Raw genomic sequence first — 8,529 nt, 5'->3', positions numbered from 1 at the left:
TACATTTGGTTGTATAATTTGCTATTCGCGACTTTAGCGATGGTTGAAACTTCTAGTTAGACCTTGTATGTTGACACCTTCCAATTTGGATATCTTTATAACAGGTTCAGGTTTTTAAAAATTACAGGTTTTTACCCAAATGAACCTATTACAAACATATCCATGCAGTTTTATTCTAGAATTACGTGTTTACTTTTCCGCGATAAGTGAGGGTGTCACAGTTATCTTTTTCAACTTTTCTAAACCATTCACAAACATTTCCAAAAGGAGGGTGCCAAAACCTGCAAATGCTAACAAACTAATTTACATAACAAAGCTAAAGACAAGAAAATATAGTGATACAAACCAAAGTAAAAGAGGGAGACATATGTCCCTCCAAAATATAAATACAACCATAAGATTAAAGGTTGACTACAAAATATAACCAAACTAAGTCCAAGGTTCTTTTGCTCACTAGCTCGTCCGTGTACCCCATCTAAGCATCATCAACCTGTCAATCGCATTTTATACAAACACGAAAGCCACAATTCAGTGGGGAGTAACTTCGAGTCCTCCCAGCCACGAAATGTCATTTTTAATGTAACATGTAAACAACAAGGTAAATAATTTAATTATTAAGTATTCTAACCTATGAACACTAAACTGACCAATTTAAGCTATCATGTGAAACATATAACAAACAGTAATCCAAACTTTATCAATTGTAACCGGCTTGCATCTCACCTATTACAATTCATAAAATCACCATACAAGAAAGGGCAATATATCAAAGACAGGCATAAGTTCTTAGCACGGTCAATAGTCACTCTGTAACTCGAGTCTATACCACGAGGTAGGGAAGGTAATCGAACCGGTATCTTGGCTCAGAGGTTCTATCAAAACATGGCCAAGACACAACACAACCCTAGCCTAAAATCTGCGCAGACCTAGACATACGGATACACACCACCGCACCCAAGACCCACAATTTTTTTAAAACAAAGTGAGTACCCTAAGGAGTCCACCAAAGGGTTGGCTAGTACTTAAGCTGACCACTTACCCTCAAAATAAGTAACGAGGTCATGCCCCAACTTGGATATAAACCCACCAAGTCAGGAACACAAAGGCTATTGAGCAGTGAACATACATTCGTCAAAAACTATAAAGACATATCTATGACAAACACAACAATACCATACATATAAGTAGCCCAAATTATAAGAATGAGAAACCAACCTGCAGGGAGTATTCAATACCAAATCCATTTCTAGCAATATTAACAATATTAAAGGTTTCAGGGAATCTAGGGCCGTTTCTACAATATAAGAAACTACTCAAATCAACCACAACATATGTGAACTAAAAACATAATAAATGGCCTAAAACAAGAATAAGGCCGATTATCCAACTCATACAAAATTTCATCCAACCGAATTTTTACCCGCAACCCCAGCCCTGCGACAGGTACGGGTTAAATTGCGGCTGACCAATCACACAATTGACTGACATCGATTCAGTCAAAGGGACTAAGGCTCAGTTTACGGCTTAATCACCAAAACATTACAATTATCGCTATAAAATTCATTTTAAGCCTATTCATTACAATTTCATATTATAACCTATCCTAACATGTGCAAACTACCAATATAAGCATAATTTTACCGTTAACATTAAATTTACTACTAATATAATTCATTTCAAAAGATTACCCATATGTTACTTATACTAAATATAACATTAATGAACCCGAAACGACGAACAATGCATGAAAAGCCGCGAAACAAGCAACGGGCCGACCCGGGCCAACCCAGGGCCTGCCGTGGGCCTGCACGGGCCTGCTGGGCCTGCTGGCCGCCACCCCCAATCCTCCATTTTTCCGTTTTTGTTCATTTTAACACCGTTTTAAGCATTACTTAATCGTTCCCATTTCATTTTCATACTAATATGTGAACTTAAACATACAAAAGACATGAATTTAACCCATATTTTCATGTGATATAAACTACTCAAATAAAAATCACAAAATCATACAAGAAAACAAAGAATGTGACATTTATTCGTCGAGTAACTCGAAATATGTTACCTTAAGCTAGAAAAAGGCAAAATAACCCTTGAGAAAACCCTAAAAATAGTAGCTACCCATCATCCTCTACTATATAGGAGTCATCTATATCATCCTCATAATCGTCACCTATTAAAAACAACAAAAACACAACAATAATCATCAAAACCGAAATTTTGCCCAAAATGGTCTTAAATCGACATAATGAAAACTGAAATTAAAACATACTAGGATGTAGATCTTGAAGAGAGGATTCCGAAAATATAAATTTTGCGAAAATCGGACTAGAAATGAGTGAATTATGATGAAATTTAGCTTAGAAAAGCTTAGGTTTGTATAGAAATGGTGTTTTTGATTTGGAATAGTTTAGAGTAGTTGGAAAAGAAAAATCAACAGGAAAGGAGGAAGGGGGAGGTGAGCCGTGGGAAAGGGAGAAGAGTAGACGGGTTTTGGCGGAATTTTATGAGTCGGTTTTGGCTCGTTTCGACAATACTTAGAACCGTTTGTCAAATGCAAATTCCGACAAGGCCAAAGTTCTTAAACACGAGATTACAAGAAGATTGAGTACTCATATGACCCATTTCCAAAATCGTTTGCCCAATTTTCAAAAGAGTTGTCATTTTTTTCCCGATATGCCCTTATTTCGAAATAAAAAGTTTTTACACGGTTTAAACTATTTTTAAACATTTCGAAACTATCAAAATAAATACTTTACTTCAAAATATAATAGAATTATATTTCTTTGAATTATTATTACTTCAAATACATTAATATCAAATTTTACTTGATTAATAAATTACTTCCGCAATATAATAATGGTCCGAAATTACGGGGTGTTACAATCACCCCTCCTTTTAAAAAAGTTTCGTCCTCGAAACTTAGAAGGAGAAATTATAGTAAACAATATCTTAATAATATATTCATAAGAAAAATATAGGTATCTTTTCAATGAAACGGTGATACTCTGGTTGATCCGGCAGGAACATCCACATTTCATATCAAAGATAAGGTAAAAAGGCAATTCATTTGTATAAATCAAAAAAAAAAACAACATACCTTCAAAACATTAATGCAGAGTTTTCAAGAATGTAAGTCTCATTCATGGAACGGAATTGCTCTTGTCGTGCATACAAGAACGCTATCTTTCCAAGTCAGAGACAAATTTAAAACAAAAACCATTCGCCGATAAGCGTAGAACAAGTTATCAAACGTCTCCAATAACTAGTTCTAACATCCGATCAACGTTAAAATCAAAGTAAGAGAAAGGTAATCTACTCAAATTTTCTTTTGCAAAAAGCCAAAATAGAAATAAAGGTTTCACTTTAAACCCAAATGGGGGTCAAATCCCTGAAAATGTAACATTAAACTTTGACAAAGAAGTCATAAATAGATTAAAGTTAACAGAAATTGGACAAAACTTAACGAAATCTCGAGTTTAGTAATTAAAATTACGATAAATGAGTTTATATTCAAGGAAGGAATAGGGAACTAAATCAAATTTTCTTTTTCAAGTCTTCAAAGATAGGTTAGGTTTGCAGAAGTGACATAAACTTTGAAGAATGAATTGAAACTGGTAGCTTGAAAATTTAGAAGTTGTACAACAAGGAAAATAACTTAGATAGCATAAAAACAAAGTATATTAAGATGATTCAAACTTAACTAATCAAAAAGAGCTATGATGAATTTCATGGGTTAAGAATTGAAGTCAAAATTACAAGGATGTCAAAGATAGAGTTTCATAGGTTACCAACATCAAACTTATGAGAGGAGTATGATGAAGTAAGGAAGAGAGATATGAGCGGTAACGCTCATGATCAAGGAAGAAGGGAGATTAGACACCAAGGAAACGCCAGACACTCTTATCTCAAATAACAACATCACTCAAAACGGCTCCGAAAACTTCCTAACAACAAAACTCATAACCACATCACTCCCAAGGGTTTCCTCAATCGCTTATGTTACCTCATCCTAATATATTCTCTGAAACAAGGTACTTCACTATAAGTGTGATCTCATTGCTCCAAATCCTCAAACATCCAAAAACAACTTTCACAAGCCTAAGGTCAAGGCTTCCAACAAAGCTGTATTCGTATCCCACTAGTGTCAACTATGGGTTCCTCAAAAAGTAAACATTCAATCAAGAGTCCCAATACCAAGCTCTAAACTCCAAGAGAAGGTTCCTCAAATATTCCACAAGGTTCTCATTTCAAAACAAGGTAGTAACATACCAACCCCAAATTATGAAAAATCAATAGGATCTCAAGTTTCTCTATCCTTTTACTTATTAAGGATTCCCAAAAGCAGAACTACACTCAGCTACAACATCGTCCCATCATCTCAAGTACTCAATGCGACCTCAAGGTCTATAAAACTATAGGGTTAACAAATTCTTCTCAATACTAAGTCTCTCTCAACTCAAGAACTCTCAAGAGCCAACTGATACTAAATCACATCACCAATCCATAATGGTCATCAACATCCCAAGGAGTATTATTTCAAATTTGACATCCTAAAACTTACTTACCATCAAATTCCCAAGAAAAAGGTCTTAATTGTAACAACACTTTATCACCTCAAAGTTCCTACAACCATAAATTGAAACTATGTTCTTTAACCTAACAATTGGTGTCAACCACACCATTACCCTTTCTAGTTACCAAAACAAGTGCTAAGACTTCCCGACAATGTAGCTTACTCTCACTCTCATACCATACTTCAAGTAGTAATCAATATCACTCACTAAAACCAACTAATAATCCCACATTTAACATTTCTCACACGGTAACATATACATTATCAAACCCTCATATCCAAAGTGATTATGGAAGCCAATCACAAACCCGACTACTTAGTCAATCCTATATCCTCAAATCACATCTCACTAACTCTGTAAACATGGTCAACAAGGTACCAACTATACTAAGGAGATAAGGAGTGATAACGGGATAGAGAAACGGTAAAATATTTTCGAAGGGTGCATGAGCCTGACAAGTTAGGAAACTAAGGAGTCGGACCGTAAAGATAACGGTTGACAAAAATAAGAGGTATTCGAGTTAAGAAGATATTTCGGGCAAGAAGAAGATACGTAAACTTTGGCATAAAAACAGGGTTCAACGCTTATGATCGATATGATAAGGTTACATCACTAAGGTGCTCAACAAAGCCTCAAAAGTCTACCAAATCATAGGACTAACAAGGACTCCACAATGGTAGGTATTCCTCAACTCAATTGGTTCCAAGAGCCAAAATCAATTCACCACACAAATTCATTTGTTACCATCCATGTCCCAAAGTATTTCCTTTACAATTCTCGTCATTGAACTTCACTTACTATGTCATCCCCAAGTACCATGACTTGTTTACTCCATCATCACACCACTTAATACTTCTAGTCTCCGATACAATAAATTAGAATCACATCTTTGAACTCACGAACTACATCGAACAACATTCCACCAAAATTCCCAAATTCAGAAATGATTAATAAGGTCAACCACGTGTTCTCAAATTTCGAAAGGTCAACAAGGGCTACTCTATACTAGATTTGGTTAACTCAAAAGGTTCAACAAACTAACTAATTCCAAAGTACGATACCAATCCATTAAGCAACGTCAATGTCCTATTGTATTCCTTTCAAGGCCTACAAGGATTAGGGCTAACTATCATTCCTTTAATTCTCCACAAGAAACATCGAGACTCTCAAATGAAGTAGCTTAGGTTCATTCCATCTTATGTGCTAAGATAGTACCCATGCTCAATCATCTATAACAAACAAGCTCTCAATAGACATAAATCCCAAGGTGTTTCTCAACTCACTAGGCTCTCATATCAAGCACAACTAACAAGACTAACCAAAGGATCCCAAGTTATATTCTCCTATACAACTCAAACCTTAAACAATCAATTTCTCAATTCGTTCACGCCCTCCAATGATACATTCTCTCAAAACCGGGTTCTCTTGAACAAGGGGACTATCCTGCGGAATAAAAGGAAGGTGTCCACAAGGACTCTTATTATAAGAAGAAAATGAACCAAGGATGAATCGAGAGAAAGAATAGAAGAGTAGTTCCCAAAGCGAGAGAAGAGGAATTAGAAAGACGAATAAACATCGAGATTGGAAGATTAAGGTAAGATACACTGAATACGAAAAGAAGTATCGAATAAGATCACGGTCGTAGCTTCTACGGCACGAAAATTAATAACTAACAATTAACAAACCCAGCTGGTAAGATTGCATTATCTACGTTTCTTGGAGAGCCATCTTGCAAAAGAGAACATTGGTTAGAACCTAACAAATAGCAATCACAAACAGACTACCACATAAAATCCTAACTCTACCCATCCTACCCATCTCTCAAGTTTATTATTTAAAGGTCAAATGATCTTAGTTGGGGTACACAAACGTGCGTCGGGAGCAACAAGCTCTGATACCAACTGTGACACCCTCATACTTAGCGTTAAATAAACACGTAAATTCTACAGAAAAACTGACAGGATATGTTTGTAATTGGTTCAACTAATTAAAACCTGTAATTTTTAAAACTTTTCTAAACCATTCACAAACATTTCCAAAAGGAGGGTGCCAAAACCTGCAAATGCTAACAAACTAATTTACATAACAAAGCTAAAGACAAGAAAATATAGTGATACAAACCAAAGTAAAAGAGGGAGACATATGTCCCTCCAAAATATAAATACAACCATAAGATTAAAGGTTTACTACAAAATATAACCAAACTAAGTCCAAGGTTCTTTCGCTCACTAGCTCGTCCGTGTACCCCATCTAAGCATCATCAACCTGTCAATCGCATTTTATACAAACACGAAAGCCACAATTCAGTGGGGAGTAACTTCGAGTCCTCCCAGCCACGAAATGTAATTTTTAATGTAACATGTAAACAACAAGGTAAATCATTTAATTATCAAGTATTCTAACCTATGAACACTAAACTGACCAATTTAAGCTATCATGTGAAACATATAACAAACAGTAATCCAAACTTTATCAATTGTAACCGGCTTACATCTCACCTATTACAATTCATAAAATCACCATACAAGAAAGGGCAATATATCAAAGACAGGCATAAGTTCTTAGCACGGTCAATAGTCACTCTGTAACTCGAGTCTATACCACGAGGTAGGGAAGGTAATCGAACCGGTATCTTGGCTCAGAGGTTCTATCAAAACATGGCCAAGACACAACACAACCCTAGCCTAAAATCTGCGCAGACCTAGACATGCGGATACACACCACCTCACCCAAGACCCACAATTTTTTTAAAACAAAGTGAGTACCCTAAGGAGTCCACCAAAGGGTTGGCTAGTACTTAAGCTGACCACTTACCCTCAAAATAAGTAACGAGGTCATGCCCCAACTTGGATATAAACCCACCAAGTCAGGAACACAAAGGCTAATCCAAACTTTATCAATTGTAACCGGCTTACATCTCACCTATTACAATTCATAAAATCACCGTACAAGAAAGGGCAATATATCAAAGACAGGCATAAGTTCTTAGCACGGTCAATAGTCACTCTGTAACTCGAGTCTATACCACGAGGTAGGGAAGGTAATCGAACCGGTATCTTGGCTCAGAGGTTCTATCAAAACATGGCCAAGACACAACACAACCCTAGCCTAAAATCACAGAGACCTAGACATGCGGATACACACCACCTCACCCAAGACCCACAATTTTTTTAAAACAAAGTGAGTACCCTAAGGAGTCCACCAAAGGGTTGGCTAGTACTTAAGCTGACCACTTACCCTCAAAATAAGTAACGAGGTCATGCCCCAACTTGGATATAAACCCACCAAGTCAGGAACACAAAGGCTATTGAGCAGTGAACATACACTCGTCAAAGACTATAAAGACCTATCTATGACAAACACAACAATACCATACATATAAGTAGCCCAAATTATAAGAATGAGAAACCAACCTGCAGAGAGTATTCAATACCAAATCCATTTCTAGCAATATTAACAATATTAAAGGTTTCAGGGAATCTAGGGCCGTTTCTACAATATAAGAAACTACTCAAATCAACCACAACATATGTGAACTAAAAACATAATAAATGGCCTAAAACAAGAATAAGGCCGATTATCCAACTCATACAAAATTTCATCCAACCGAATTTTTACCCGCAATCCCAGCCCTGCGACAGGTACGGGTTAAATTGCGGCTGACCAATCACACAATTGACTGACATCGATTCAGTCAAAGGGACTAAGGCTCAGTTTTCGGCTTAATCACCAAAACATTACAATTATCGCTATAAAATTCATTTTAAGACTATTCATTACAATTTCATATTACAACCTATCCTAACATGTGCAAACTACCAATATAAGCATAATTTTACCGTTAACATTAAATTTACTACTAATATAATTCATTTCAAAAGATTACCCATATGTTACTTATACTAAATATAACATTAATAAACCCGAAACGACGAACAATGCATGAAAAACCGCG

The 8,529-nt window shown here is 36.0% G+C and overlaps 1 long non-coding RNA gene across 1 annotated transcript; it reads right to left on the bottom strand.

The window, feature by feature from the left end:
* Positions 1 to 365: 365 nt before the first annotated feature.
* LOC141629275 (uncharacterized) lies at positions 366 to 2,396 on the bottom strand. Its single transcript, XR_012537258.1, has 3 exons — positions 2,270 to 2,396; positions 2,063 to 2,170; positions 366 to 490 (listed from the first exon to the last, which is right to left on the bottom strand). It is a non-coding gene; the product is annotated as an uncharacterized LOC141629275 (long non-coding RNA).
* Between the last annotated feature and the right edge of the window lie 6,133 nt (positions 2,397 to 8,529).

This window comes from Silene latifolia, chromosome 2 (assembly GCF_048544455.1).
Source record: "Silene latifolia isolate original U9 population chromosome 2, ASM4854445v1, whole genome shotgun sequence".
NCBI classification, from domain to species: Eukaryota; Viridiplantae; Streptophyta; class Magnoliopsida; order Caryophyllales; family Caryophyllaceae; genus Silene; species Silene latifolia.
This window is presented reverse-complemented; position numbering and strand designations above follow the sequence as displayed.